This window comes from Eriocheir sinensis, chromosome 51, assembly GCF_024679095.1.
Source record: "Eriocheir sinensis breed Jianghai 21 chromosome 51, ASM2467909v1, whole genome shotgun sequence".
In the NCBI taxonomy this organism is placed as follows: Eukaryota; Metazoa; Arthropoda; class Malacostraca; order Decapoda; family Varunidae; genus Eriocheir; species Eriocheir sinensis.
Genome location: NC_066559.1, coordinates 1,395,365 through 1,411,146, shown reverse-complemented (window position 1 = coordinate 1,411,146; position 15,782 = coordinate 1,395,365). Strand labels below are relative to the sequence as shown.

Here is a 15,782-nt window from a genome sequence, read left to right as displayed (position 1 = left end):
ATAAACCTAAGGCCACTCTCTCACGACCTTGGATCTCCAGTTATAGGCATTCTCTCTTTTCTCTTCCTCCATTGCCTTCCTTCCCTCCAAAAATGATAATTCCAGTATACTTCTTCTTTCCACATTCTTTTCTTACCTCTTTTCTCTCCCCTCTAGTGTCTTATCTCCCTTTTAATCTCCCCTCTCCTCCTCAAACATCCCTCAGAGTCAGTCCCTTTCTTTCTCTTCCCTCTTCGTTTGCTAACCTTCCCTATGACTCCTGCCTTACCTGTCTTTAGTTTAATTCACTTTTTTCTATTAATTTTCCTGCAGCAATACTCCAAGCTATACAACGTGGTCTTTCCCCTTTCTCCTCTCTCTCCACCCCTCACTTCCTCTGCCCCTCCGTCCCCTCACCTCTCTCTCAATCTTCATCCTTCTCACTTCTCCCTCCTTTCTCTCCCTCCTCATCCCCCCGTTCTCCCTCCGATCCCCTCCCTCTTTCTTCCTTTCCCTTCGATTCAGTCTCTCTTCTTCCCTCCTCTTCCTCCCTCTGCCTTTTCCATCCTCCCTTTTCCTCCTTCTCTTCCTTCTTTCCCTCTTTTTCTATCCTTTTAACGAGGTCCTAGCATTTAACAACCCGGAAAGAGAACCCAAGAGAACCGGCGACACAGGCCTTCCGGTACAACGTCTATGATATTTCACGGAGAAAGTTGGAAAGTTTCGTTTAGTCGGCGCAACATCTGTGGTCATATGCCGGAGAGAGACAGAAAGGGAAGGAATTATAGGAGAAGGGAACAGATCCCAAGAGACGGGACACAACCCCCGATTAATACCTGGTACCCATTCACTGCTGGGTGGACAGGGGCGTGGGGTATCGGAAAAGCCGCCCAAATTTGTCCACTCCGCCCGGGAATCGAACCCAGGCTCTCTCGGTTGTAAGCCGAGTGTGCTAACCACTGCACCACGAAGCCCAAGATTTCACGGAGAACTTCAAACAAAACGACTTTCCGAGCTCCCCTCATTCCTTCTCTTTTTAACCGAGTCTCCTTTGTGTTCCTCTATTTTCAAACAACCCTCAAAGTTCCCCTCATTTCCTTCTCTTTTCATGCAAGTAACCTCCCTTTTTTTTCTCTAATCAGTCACCTCCCTCCTTTTCCTCTTTTTTTTATTTCTCCTTTTTTCCTTAATTTCCATCTTCCCAGCGAGAATCCAGTACAAACAAGCCTCAAAGTTCCCCTCATTTCCTTCTCTTTTCATGCAAGTAACCTCCCTTTTTTTTCTCTAATCAGTCACCTCCCTCCTTTTCCTCCTTGTTTTATTTCTCCTTTTTTCCTTAATTTCCATCTTCCCAGCGAGAATCCAGTACAAACAAGCCTCAAAGTTCCCCACATTTCCTTGTCTTTCATATGAGTTTCCTCCTCTCTTTTCCCCTTTCTATCTTTCTCCCTTCTATTTCCATCCCTCTGGCGACACTCCATTCCAAACAACCCTCGAAGTTCCCCTCATTTCCTTGTTTTTTCATATAAGTCACCTCCCCTCTTTTTTTTCTTTTTTTATCTGCCACTTTTTTTTCTTTTCCATTCTTCCTTCTTTCACCTTCCATTTCCTTTCCATCTTTCCAGCAAGACTTCAAACAGCCCTCGAAGTTATCTCCCTTTCCTTCACTTTTCATATGTTTCATCCCTCTCTTTTCCTTTCTTCTTTTAACGTCTCCTTTTTTTCTATTCTTTCCCATGTTCCATTTTCTTCCATGTTCCATCTTTCCACCGAGACTCCATTGCAAACAGCCCTAAAAGTTCCCCTCATATCCTTTTTTTTTCATATCAATCACCTTTCTTCTTTTCCTCTTCTTTTGTCTCCTTTCTTCCTTGTTTCTATTTTATTTCCACCTAAACTCCATCCACTTCCAAACAACCCTGAAATTTCCCTTCATTACCTTTTCTTTTTATTTGATTCATCTTCCATCTTTTCCTCTTCTTTTGTTTTCCTACTTTTCTTCCATTCTTTCCGTCTTTCATCTTCCAGTTTCCTCCCATCTTGCCAGTGAGACTCCATTGCAAACAACCCTTGAAGTTTTCCTCATTTTCTTCTCTTTTCTTATGCGTCACCTTCCCCTTTTCTTTATTTATTTGTCTCCTTTTTTCCACTCTTCCATCGTCTTCCAACTTCTCCCCATCTTTCCCAGCGAGACTCAAGTTCAGACAACGCTCAAAGTTCCCCTCATTTTCTTCTCTTTTCATATGAGCCACCTTTCCCTTTTCCCCTCTTTATCTATTTGTCTCTCCTTTTCATTCTTTCCCACCTTCCATCTTTTCCATCCTCCAACTTCCATCATCTTCCCATCTTGCCCAGCGAGCCTCAAGTTCAGACAACGCTCAAAGTTCCCCTCATTTCCTTCTCTTTCCATATGAGTCACCTTATTTTCCCTTCTATTCCCATCCTCCCGGCGAGACCCCCGTTCAAACAGCTCTCATAGATATCGCATCTATGAGCACGAAGAATAACCTTAATAACATCCCGCTTGTGAGATGGACCGTATTATTAGGTTTCCTCTCCCCTCGGCTCGGCCCCGTCTGACAAGCTGCCCGAGAACTGTTCAAGTTGCTTTTTTCTTCTACGCGAGTGGAGACGAGTCAGGGATGAGAGATGTAATATTCCTTAGTATTCGATTTTTGTTACTGGAGCTCAATTACGTTTATGATGAGGATAAGTACGCTCGCAGCTCACGGAATATCACTTGGAATAGACTGCCTCTACATCATCTGCGGTCAGTTTTCCAGCTGAGCGAGATGACACAAAGATAGAGGGGGGAGGATGCCAAAAACACTTCTTAGCCAGGAAATGCGACGCGTCTATAATAGTAAAAGAATGTAGACTGACTGTGTCCACGCATGCTGAGAACGAACGTAGTATTAGTGATGTAACTTTGAATATCATTGCTCTGGTAGTCAGGTCTGGGTATGTGCAACCTTCCTTACGGCTTTGTTACTCATGACGAATACTTCTTCGCTTCTCTGATGCCTAGTAAAGAAACGTAGCTTTGTGTTCACGATTAAAATACAATGAAACTTTAATGGGGGAAGTATCTAGACAAATATAAAACTAAATCTGACTATTGTGTACTAGATTTAAAATTTATTATTTTTTAGCTAATTATAACTTTGGTTACTTTATTTGAAATAGAATTATATTAGATTACTCTATTTCTGAACTAAATATAAAAGAGATCACTATTTTTGGAGTAGAACTAAACTGGTTACTCTCTTCCTCAACGAGATCTGAATTTAGTGACTCTTTTTGGACTAGAACGAAATATGATTGCTAGGTTTGAACTATTCCCTAAACTGAACACTCTTTCCTCTAATTACTTAATCTTTTTACATCTTCTGTAGTTTTTGTTGGAGGGGAGAGCGGAGTGTCGCGAGCATTGTTATTTGTTCCTGTTATTATTTTACCCCACGTCCAATACAGATAACAGATTACAGATAACACAATACGAAGTGGCGTCCTCGAACCACACTAACCTTAAGATTCCAGGTGAGGGTGTGTTCGAAAAGGGAGCGTTGGAGCGTCCTGAGCCGGCCGGTTAATTATATAACATTCTCGGTTCAGCGGCGGGCACAACACCTTATCTTGTTAATGCAGGAACACACACACTCACACACACACACACACACACACACACTCTCTCTCTCTCTCTCTCTCTCTCTCTCTCTCTCTCTCTCTCTCTCTCTCTCTCTCTCTCTCTCTCTCTCTCTCTCTCTCTCTCTCTCTCTCTCTCTCTCTCTCTCTCTCTCTCTCTCTCTCTCTCTCTCTCTCTCTCTCTCTCGCTTCAGAACATTCCGGGGTTCGGGACTTCGGGAAACTGGCCTCATTATAAAGTCTAACCTCCGCTTTCGGAAGATAAGGAGGAGGTCTTAGAGAGGAGGAGTTCGAGGAGGAGTTGGAGGATGAGGAGGAGGAGTTGGAGGAGGGCTTTGTGGTGGTGGTGGTGGTGGTGGAAGGTGAATGGAGGAAGAGGAGAAGGAGGAGGAGGAGGAGGAGGAGGAGGACTGATATAAGATAGACAAAGTTGTGGGTCATATCTTCCTTGTTCTTAGTGGTGCTTCTCTCTCTCTCTCTCTCTCTCTCTCTCTCTCTCTCTCTCTCTCTCTCTCTCTCTCTCTCTCTCTCTCTCTCTCTCTCTCTCAGTCTTCTCCATTTCCTTCTTTCCTTAACAATAACACTGAAAACAATGGGTGATGTTGGTCTTGTGTGTGTGTGTGTGTGTGTGTGTGTGTGTGTGTGTGTGTGTGTGTGTGTGTGTGTGTGTGTGTGTGTGTGTGTGTGTGTGTGTGTGTGTGTGTGCAAACGAGTCATGGCCTTTCATTTAGCGAATCACAGAATCAAATTAAAGCTCGTTAATGATTAAATATTAGATTCCGTTTGAAGGTTATAATTAGGCTCGAAAGTGCGCTATAGACGATGCTACTAAAAAGGTCGTGGTGATGAAAATAGGAAAAGAGGAAAAAGGAGGAAAATAATAAGTTGGTTGAGAGAAAAGGAAAAGAAGAAGTTGGTTGAGAGGAAAGGAAAAGAGGAAAAAGGAGGAAAATAATAAGTTGGTTGAGAGAAAAGGAAAAGAAGAAGTTGGTTGAGAGAAAAGGAAAAGAAGAAAAAGGAGGAAAATAATAAGTTGGTTGAGAGAAAAGGAAAAGAAGAAGTTGGTTGAGAGGAAAGGAAAAGAAGAAAAAGGAGGAAAATAATAAGTTGGTTGAGAGAAAAGGAAAAGAAGAAGTTGGTTGAGAGAAAAGGAAAAGAGGAAAAAGGAGGAAAATAATAAGTTGGTTGAGAGAAAAGGAAAAGAAGAAGTTGGTTGGGAGAAAAGGAAAAGAGGAAAAAGGAGGAAAATAATAAGTTGGTTGAGAGAAAAGGAAAAGAAAAAGTTGGTTGAGGGAAAAGAAAAGGAAGGAAAAGCAAGAAAATAATAAGTTGGTTGAGAGAAAAGGAAAAGAAGAAGTTGGTTGGGAGAAAAGGAAAAGAGGAAAAAGGAGGAAAATAATAAGTTGGTTGAGAGAAAAGGAAAAGAAGAAGTTGGTTGAGAGAAAAGGAAAAGAGGAAAAAGGAGGAAAATAATAAGTTGGTTGAGAGAAAAGGAAAAGAAGAAGTTGGCTGAGAGAAAAGGAAAAGAGGAAAAAGGAGGAAAATAATAAGTTGGTTGAGAAAAAAGGGAAAGAAGCTTCTAAAAAATAAAGCAGGTAAGAAAATAAAACAAATAAAATAAAACTTGTAAAAAAATAAGCAGGTAAGAAGGTAAAACAAATAAATTAGAGCTTGTTAATATTAAACCAGGTAAGGAAAAAGCAAAATAGTGAAAAAGATAAATAAACAGGAAAACAGAAAAAGAATCAAGGAAGAAGAAAACAAAACAGGTCAGAGAATAAAGGGAGATAAGAATTTGGACAAGACCACTAAGCAAATAATAACTTTCACGGGGCAAAGTTAACAGACCTTTCTTTCTTTCTTTCTTCCTCTTTTTTTTTTTGGGTGTTCCGTCTCGTGGAAGCCAAACAAGTGACCCAACCCATAACAAACAGTTAGTCGAATCAGCTGTTCTTTTATTTCAATCACGCGAAAAAAAAAAAAAAGACCAGGCAAGTGATTAAAAAAAAAAACGCATGACACGCAAGAAAAATGATCAAGCAAGGTCTAATTATTGCTACATGGAAAATACCACTTAGTTTAATGTGTGTGTGTGTGTGTGTGTGTGTGTGTGTGTGTGTGTGTGTCCATAAAACGAGAGAGATAGAGAAAGGACAAAATGAGAGAATTATACTAATTAATTTATCAATTAGCACAAGTAAATGAACATTCCTTGTCTGCTCTCTCTCTCTCTCTCTCTCTCTCTCTCTCTCTCTCTCTCTCTCTCTCTCTCTCTCTCTCTCTCTCTCTCTCTCTCTCTCTCTCTCTCTCTCTCTCTCTCATAATGTGCAGCAGAGTCGGGCCACACTTCAAAAGGAGTAATCTTGGTAAAGCGAATTCATATTTAGCCTTTGCTCACATTTAATTATTATTATTATTATTATTATTATTATTATTATTATTATTATCATTATTTTCATCATTATACCATTATCATTATCACTATCCTTATCATCATCATCATCATCAAAGCCATCGTCACCAGCACTACCACTATACTGCACCATCGTCACTACAAAAAACTAAATCATCGTCATCACCGCCACCATCATCATCATCATCACCACCGCCACTATTCTCCCCGGCAGGAATGTCAACACGGCCAACAAAGAGTTTCATTATCATTACTCCCTCCCTTAATTGCCTCAGCAGCTCGGGGGCCATAAAGAATCCTACTGCTGCTGGCGATGATGTTGTTGATGATAATGATGATGATGATGAGGAGGAGGAGGAGGATGTAGACGATTCACCTTATTACTTGATGACCATAAGAAAGCCAACGACGACTGCAACATGAAAATAATAACAAAATAATAAAAAACAAATACAACTTCTTATGCTACTAATAGATCCAGAGCAACAACAACCACAACAACAACAACTACAACAACAACAATCAGGAGTCTTAATCATCGTTCATTCCACTAACAAGAAGCTTAAACACACACACACACACACACACACACACACACACACACACACACACACACACACACACACCTTCTCTCCCCCACTACTACATTGTCACTCTCTCACTCCTCCCCCCCTCCCACGACCTACCCCTTACCCTTAATTCCAATCCCCCTTTCTATAACACCCTTTCACTCCTATTAAACACCCTTTGATTCATTCCTCTTCAACACCCTTCAGCATCACTGGCCTTTCACCTTTCCACATATTCAAACTTTTCTAATATCCCGTGACCTCAGTTCTGACCTCTTATGACCTTTTCTGCCCTTTCCTTTACCCCGTTCTGTCTTATCTAGCTTCGACCTGACCTCTGACTTCACCTTCATGACCTTTCAGACTCATCTCCACCCATTGTGGCATAATCAACTGTGACCTCCATTCTGACCTCGCATGACCCTTGCTAACCTTCTCTTTACCCCCTTCTAGTCTTCTACAGCTCCCTTTTGACCCCTGACCCCCATGACCTTACCTAATCTATTCTTCCTCCTGGCCTTTTATCCTGATCCCTTACCCATGACCTTTTCTGACCCTCTTACTTATTCCTGACTCTAGGCAAACTTTCTTAAGCTTCCATAATTTTCCCCCACCTGCCCTGCTTCACCCCTCCTTATCCACACCCCTTAGAGTTTCTTCCTACCTGTGGGCTACACCTTAATTAGCGCACGCCTAAATAACACAGGCATAACACAGGGGGGCGGGGATTTGTCTGGATGCACCCTAACGATAATGGAGGAGGAGGAGGAGGAGGAGCATGGAAACAAGAAAGGTAAGGCAAAATACAGTATGCTTTCTTAACACGATGCTGTCTGCTGTAGTGATTCAATTGGAACAAGAAAAAAAGTAAAGAAAAATAAACAAGGATAAGAACGAGAACAAGAACAAGAACAAGACAAATATGAAAACTAGAAGCGGTAGAAGGGAAAAGAATAGAAGAAAAATAAATTGGAAGAGGAGGAGGAGGAGGAGTGAATGACAGGGACGAAGATGAATGAGCCAAATGATCAGATAATGTTAATACACAGCTGAGGAAGAAGAGAAGGAGGAGGGAAAAAGTGAATGACCCACCACGAAAACATGACGATAGATGATGACTACAGTGATGACAGGGATGATGACGATGACGATGATGATGGTGATGATGATGATGACGATAATGGTGATGGTGGAGAGGATGGTCTTTCTTATGTATTTTTTTTTAACTGTGAATAGAAACAAACGACATCAAGAATACAATAATAATAATAATAATAATAATAATAATAAAATAACCTAATTCAAACAGTAACATAATTTTGAAATGATATAAATGAAAATAAAGAAAGAAACAAGGAAATGAAAGACAGAAATAACTCATGAATCCAAAAAAACAATACAAGAAAAGACAAATATGAAGAAATAAGAGAAACAGAAGACAAAAAGCACAACAAACAGCAACAACAACAACAACAACAACAAGGGGGCAACAGTAGAGTCCTCCTCCTTCTCTCTTATCTACCACCAGACAGACGCTCCTTCCCTCCCCTTTCCCTCCACACACACACACACACACTCTCTCTCTCTCTCTCTCTCTCTCTCTCTCTCTCTCTCTCTCTCTCTCTCTCTCTCTCTCTCTCTCTCTCTCTCTCTCTCTCTCTCTCTCTCTCTCTCTCTCTCTCTCTCTCTCTCTCTCTCTCTCTCTCTCTCTCTCTAAGTTCCCTCCGCTGATCCCTTCCCTTCTTTACCTCTCCTTATTGTCCTCCTCCCTTCCCTCCTTCGTCCATTCCCTTATTCCTCCTCCTTCCATCCCTTTATCATAATTTATCAGTCATTTTCATTCCATTCATTCATTTTCTCTCTACATTTCCTCCTTCCTTCTTTCCTTCTTACCGCTCTCCTCTCTTCCCTCTTCCGTATCTTCTCCTGTTTCTCAATTCCTTGTTTTCTCTTTCTATATTTCTTCCGTTAATCGTCTTCTTCCTTTACCTCTCCTTACTGTTTTTCTCCCTTCCCTTCTTCTACTTTTCTCTTCTTTATCTTTTTTTACTGTTATTTCTACGCTATTTTCATTCCTTTCCTTCATTCTTTCCTATCTTATCTTTTTTCTCCTTGCTTCCCTCTTCTTCCTTCCCTTCTCTTTTCCCTTCGACCTCTCTTTTCCTCTTCTATTCCTCCTCATTCTTCTGCTTCGCTTCATTCTTTCCTATACCTTAATTTTCTACTTCTTTTTCATTTCCTTGTTGTTCTTTTCTCTTTCTTTCTGTTCCTTTATTCTCTACGTCTTCTATCTACATTTTCTTATTTTCTTTTTTTAATGCTCTTTTATTTCCTTCGTCTCCCCTTCTTCCCTCATTTGTTCCTCCTTCTCTTTCCTCTCTTTAGAATTCCTCCTTCTCATCCCTCATTTTACTCTTCTTCTGTCTTTCTTACTTCCTCTCTTTACTTCCCCTATTCATCTCCCTCTTATCTAATTTCTTTCTTAACCTGCTTCTTCTCTCCCTCTCTTCCCCCCTTCAGTCTTTATCTTAACCCCTTCCTCTCCTTCCCTTCAATTTGTCGCCTTATCTTTCATCTGTTTTCTTTCTTCTTCTTATCCTTAACTTTCCTTCCTCAATATCTTATCCGTTTTTATGTGTTTTCTCAATGCTTACTCCTCCTTCCCTCCCTCCTTCAACTTTTTCCTTTTTCTTCCTTCCTTCTTCTTCTTCTCCCCTCTTACCTTTCTTCCTCCTTTTCCATCTTACATCTATATTCTTTCGTCCTAAATGTCTCCGTGTTTCCTTCTACTTTCCCTACAATTTCATAACCTTTCTCGATTTTTTTTTTCTGCTCTTCATTTCCAACTGTCTTTCCTCCACCTCCACCTCCACCTCCTAGTTATCCTCCTCCTCAATATAATTTCTCTCCTTCCGTCCACTCTCCCTCCTTGTCCTCCTCCTCACTACATCAGCTAATCTGCCTTGTTAGCTTCCTTTCCTTCTTCTACCCTCCTCCTCCTCCTCCTCCTCCTTCTTCTTCTTCTTCTTCTTCTTCTTCTTCTTCTTCTTCTTCTTCTCCTCCTCCCCCTCTTATCTTCTTCCTTCACCTTTTTCTCTTCTGTCCTGACCTCTCTAATCTAAACCAATTCTTTTCTGTACTTCGATGTTCTTCCTCTCTCTACATTTCCTTCTCAGTTCCTCTCCCTTGCCGCCTCCTCCTCCTCCTCCTCCTCCTCCATCCCTACGTTCTCTTCTGCGCCTCTCTGTTCTTTCTCCCTCTACATTTCCTCCTTAATTCTTCTACCTTTCCTCCTTCAACCACCCCCACACCACCACAACCTCCTCCTCTTCCTCGTCCCGGTCCTCCTCCTCATCGTCGTCCCCCCCTGGAGTTATCACCGTCCCCGCCTGAGTTACGGTGGTCGCCGCTTTAAAACTGGCCGGAACGAGCCCCGTAAAGACCCGCGGCCCTAAGTTCCCGGCTTTACGGGGGCGCGCGGGCCAGCTTTGTATTTTCGAAGCCGTTAAAACCGTTACCCACGTTATTCGACCATTAACGGACACGCTGCTTCCTCCTCCTCTTCTCCCTTCCCTCTGTTCCTGCGTTTGATAATGGATGAAGTGAATGGATCTTACTTATATATCTCTTCTTTTGTGTGTGTGTGTGTGTGTGTGTGTTAATATAAATTGTTCTATCTAATTCCACCATTCACGGACACGCTTCCTCCTCCCTCTCCCCCTTTCCATTTGTCTGTTCTGCTCCTGGGTTCTGATAATTGAAATGAATGGGTCTTACATGTGTTATTTCTTTATCTGATTGTTAACTTATTTTACAGGTTAATTACTCGACCATATAACGGCTACGCCCATCCTCCGCCTCCCTTCTCGCCCCTCCCTTCATTCTGTTCTAATCCTCTCTCCTCTTGGGTTTGATATAATAAGTGAAGTGAATGGATCTTACTTATTTTTTTTGTTATTTCTATGTGGTCGTTTTGATGAAGCCGTTAAAACCGTTACCCAAGTTATTCGAACATTAATGAACACGCCGCCTCCTCCCCCCTTCGCCGTGTCTGGTCTGTCTGTTCTGTCCCTGGGTCTGATAATGGATGAAGTGGATGGATTGGATAGCCTTGTTTGATTCTTGATTTGATTCTAATTATTATTTTTTATTCTTATCTGATTCTTCATTTGATTCCTTGGCTCTGTATTTCATTCTTATTTGATTAATTTTGTTTGTTTTTGTAGCTTTTTTTTATCTGTTATTCGACTAATGCCCGACTCGTCTCCTATTCTTCTTTTCTTCTTTTCTTTTTTTTTCTTCTTCTCCTTCTTCTTTTTCTTTATCTTCTCCTTCCTGATCCTCCTCCTCCTCCGTCTCCTCCTCCGGCCCCTCCTCTTATTTCTCCTCTTTCTCTTCCTCTTCCTCCTCCTTCTCCTCCTCCTCCTCCTTGTCCTGTGTTCATGATAATGGATGAGAGGCATGACTCTTTACATGTCTAGTTTTTCATGTCGTTTTGTGTTTATATTCACTCTGTCCTGAAAATCGTCTCCTCCTTCTCGCCCTCCCTCCGACATCCACCATTTGTCTTAGCTTTTGAGAATGTATAAAACTGTCTGGATCTTCTTGTACATATGTTGTTTTTGTATCTTATTTTTCAAGATCATAAAAATCGTCATGTCTCTCTTTGTCGTAAGATCTAAACTAACGGTCATGTCCTCTCCTTCTGAACTTGGCATTAGATGATCTTATATCTTTATTTACTTTATTGGTGGCATTATTACTTTTGGTTACGCTTTTCAGTGCTTCTATGTTTGTTTTATCCGCTATACAAGCATCAGTGAATTAGGTCCCCCAAAACTCACCCCCCCCTACCCCTATCCCTCTCTGTCCTAGTATTTGAGAACGGATGACCCATATCGATTTTGCATATTTACTTGTATTTTATGTAATACTATATCTTCCATTTTTATTGCCGTGAAATCCATTATGCAACCAATATCGGCCACGCCCTTCCTGGAGCCCCACGGATCTTAAAAATGGATGACATGTTTCGATCCTCCCAATTCACTCATTTTTATCACCCGCCTCCGAGGAAAGTGATACTGTTTTCATTGTTCTTCGTCCGTCTGTTCGTGTGTCCATCTGTCAGTCCGTTACCAAAATATACCAAGAACGGAATGACATATTGACGCCAAAAAGCATCCTTAGGTGAATGTCTCAAGCTGGTTCACTTTTGGGAGAATTCCGATAAAAGTTTTCTGAATGACGGCGAATGAATGGAAGCAAAACTGACTGACAAAGCGAATGACTGAGTGCGGCCATATGGAAAAGCCCGCCTGAGTTTAAAGGGGTGACCGTGAGGGCGTCCAATGGCTACCGGAAGGGGTTGGGAGGTAATCCAGCACAGGCAATGAGTGCTGCTAGTGAGCCGGAAGGGTTTTGTTTTTTTACTGTAGGGGGGGAGGGGGGGGGGGGCACTGCTTTTATAATTCGGAAAAAAACTGGCCGAATAAATGATGGTGGACTTCAGAAAAAAAAATTTGGGACAATATGGTGAGTGATTAATATTCTTTAGAAAAGCATACTTAAAAATTTCTGAATCATTTTTTTTAACAGCAATGGAAGCAGCTCAAGGGCAAATAATGACAGGGAAAAAAAGCCCGCAAAGGTTTGGTTCATATAAAGCAACCAGATAAAAAAGGCAATTGTTAAGTAAATAAGATTGAATAAGAGAAACACCGAAGAAAAAGAAACAAAACACGAACAACGAGAGCAACAAGTAGCAATACACAGCGACAAAAGAGAAACAAAAGGGTTAGCACACACTCCTTTCATCATATATTACCTTTTTTTTCGTGTATTGTTATTTTTGTCAAGAGAAACTCGAAGTAAGAGAAACATGAACAACAGGAGGAATAAACAGCATCACAAAACAACAAAAGAAATACAAGTTGATTAAAACACAAACATTCCTTTCACCATGTAGTTTTTTTTTTTCCTGCGTGGGAGTGTTGGTGTTTTTTTGGGGGGGGTCAAGAGAAACACTGAGGAAGAAAAACTAGAACAAGAGCAATAAACAGCATCACAAAAGAACAAAAGGAAAACAAGAGGATGAACACAAACAGTCCTTTCACCATACATTTTTTTGTGTGTGTTGTTATTTATATCATCGGGTAAGAGAAACTAGAACAAGGGGAGCAATAAACACCATCACAAAACAACAAAACGAAAACAAGAGGATCAAAACAAACAGTCAGTCCACCATATAATATTTTTTCCAATGTGTGTGGTTAGAATTTTTGTTACGTAACTGTCCTATTTTTATCCCATGGCGCTGCTGGTCGACGGACGGGGCTGTGGTAGGGGAGTCATTGGTATTCTGGAAGGGGAAGGTGAGTCTACTAGTGTGTGTGTGTGTGTGTGTGTGTGTGTGTGTGTGTGTGTGTGTGTGGTACAGTTCCAACTACCACGACCACACCCAGCCAGACGACACTAATGGGAGTACTCTTTTCTATTGCAGGACAAACTGTAATATGTGGTAACAAACAGTTGTGCAGCAATGGTAGTAGCAGTAGAAGCTGTAGCAAGTGATAGTAGTAGTAGTAGTAGTAGTAGTAGTAGTAGTAGTAGTAGTAGTAGTAGTAGTAGTAGTAATTGTTGTTGTTATTGTTCTATTTTTTGTTGTCAGGATGATACTGTTAATACTTCTACTAAAAAGGATGATGAGGAGGAGGAGGAGGAAGAGGAGGAGGGGGAGGAGGAGGAGGAGGAATAAGAAGGAAGGAAGGATGACGAGTGCGTGAGAATGGTACTTAAGGAGACTAACATAAAAAAAAAAACATTTGCAACCACAACACAATCAACAATAAGAACCCCCCAAAATAATAACAGCGCCACAGCAATAATAAAAACATAATCAACATCACGACAACCACAACAACAACACTAACAACAACAAAACAAAACAACTACAACCGGAGCATCGACAACAAAAAAAATAACCATCACCACAACAATAACACCACCACCAATAACAACAACATAACAGTCAAGCAAGGCGGCGCGGCGAGACACAGAGACACACGCGGAAAGGAGAATGTGTCGTTATGCAGAGTGTCTTCAGCGACCCCCTCTGTTCCGCCTTCAGGAAAGAGAAAACGGAATAGTGTTTGCCTCCTTCCTCCCGCCGCCACCACCACCACCACCCATGCCCTCCCCGCCACCCCCGCCTTCCCTTGCCTCCGTGTCCACAGATTGGCCTGTCACAGAGGAAGGAAGAGAGAGAGAGAGAGAGAGAGGGTGGGGAAAGATAACATAATTTCAATATAAAAGTTAAAGAGACAAAATGACACAAAGGATGTAGATAAAAAGGACGAGACAGAGATAAATAAAACAAAGACAGGAAAACAGGACAGAGAGAGAGAGAGAGAGAGAGAGAGAGAGAGAGAGAGAGAGAGAGAGAGAAAGCTATGGCACTGAAACTCCAGCCAGCACCATAAAATTTGACACACAATTACGTCGGTTTCTTATCTTCCTTTCTTTACTCTTTCCTCTCGTATTTCTCGCTCCTTTTTTTTTTACTCCCATCGCTCATTTTCCCCATCTTCATTTATCATCCGTGTCCCCTTCCTCTCTCTCTCTCTCTCTCTCTCTCTCTCTCTCTCTCTCTCTCTCTCTCTCTCTCTCTCTCTCTCTCTCTCTCTCTCTCTCTCTCTCTCTCTCTCTCATTCTCTAAGTCTTTGTTTTCTTTTCCTAATATGTTATCACCCTTCTGTGTGTGTGTGTGTGTGTGTGTGTGTGTGTGTGTGTGTGTACGCGCGCACGCTCATACTACATCGCAGAACTTATGGTGTATCTCAATTTAGAGAGAGAGAGAGAGAGAGAGAGAGAGAGAGTATGACATAGTAGGGACGGGTGAAAAGAAAAAAAAATGGCGATGAGAGTTATCAAAGTGTGAATGGAAATATAATGACCAACTCATCAACGAGGGAATTGAGGAAGAAGAGGAAGAAGAGGGAGGGAGGGAGGGGGGACGGAAGTGTAGAGTGAGTGAGAGAGAGGGAGGGAAGGGAAGGGGGTGGAGGGGAGGGAAGAAGGATAGAAAGCAAGGATGGATGGAGGAAGGAAGGAAGGCAAGAAGAGAAGAAAGGGAGGAAAAAGTGAAGGAAGGAAGGAAGGAAAGGAGGAGCAAGGAGAGGTGGAGATAAAAATGGAAGGTGTAATGGAAGGAATAAAGACAGAAGGAGGATAACAATGGAGGAAGGAAAGGAAAATAAAATAAAAAGATAAACATAAAGAAATCAAGAAAAGGATAAATAAAGGAAAATATTAATGAAAGAAAAACAAAAGAAAAGGGAAAGGGAAAGGACAAGGAACAGGACAAAACAAAAGCACAATATGAGGAAAAAAAGGAAAATAAGATTATACATATGGAATAAGGAAGGAAGAAAAGGTAGAAAGAAACTGTGCAGCCTGTTGTTAAGGGTTCAGTGGAGGAGGAGGAAGAAGAGGAGGAGGAGGAAGGGAGAGGATGAATGAGGGAGGCAGAATGAGGCTGGGATGGGGAAGAGTCGAGAGGAGGAGGAGGAGGACACGAGGAGGAGAACGAGGGGAGTCTTATAGAGAAGGTCTTTCGGTAATGTTCACTTTTATTGCCTCCATTACCATAGTGAAGGGAGGAGGAAGAGGAGGAGGAGGAGGAGGAGAGGGGGGAGGAGCAATGGGAAGGGAGACAGCTGGTGGTGACTGGGATAAGATGAGACAGCAGCGGTAGCGGTGGTGGTGGTGTGTGTGTTTGTTGGTTTCTGCTACGGTTATTTTCTTGGTAGAGATGGTAGTAGTAGTAGTAGTAGTAGTAGTAGTAGTAGTTGTAGTAGTATAGTCGGTTCCACGAGAGCTGGCGGGGATAATCTTTCAAGGGTGATCTGGCGGACTTGGCATCATTGCTTGGGTTAGTGTTTGTGCCGCTCGTGTTGTTTGCTAATAGGTCAATCCTGTGGCAATTTCGTTTGTCGTGACACGGCGTACTACCTCTCGCTTTCTGTTACCTCCTTAAATTATCAATGTTAATATATAAATGTAGTTTTCTTCTTATAATCGCTCTTCCTTATGGCTGTTCATTACCCACAAATAATGGACTGATTATCCCCGCCACCTCTCGTGGAACCGACCTAAGTAGTAGAAGAAAAGGTAAT

General features: G+C 41.7%; 1 non-coding gene across 1 annotated transcript; it reads right to left on the bottom strand.

Moving 5' to 3' along the window:
* Window positions 1-876: 876 nt before the first annotated feature.
* Window positions 877-953, bottom strand: Trnav-uac (transfer RNA valine (anticodon UAC)). The gene has a single exon. It is a non-coding gene; the product is annotated as a tRNA-Val (tRNA).
* Window positions 954-15,782: the final 14,829 nt, after the last annotated feature.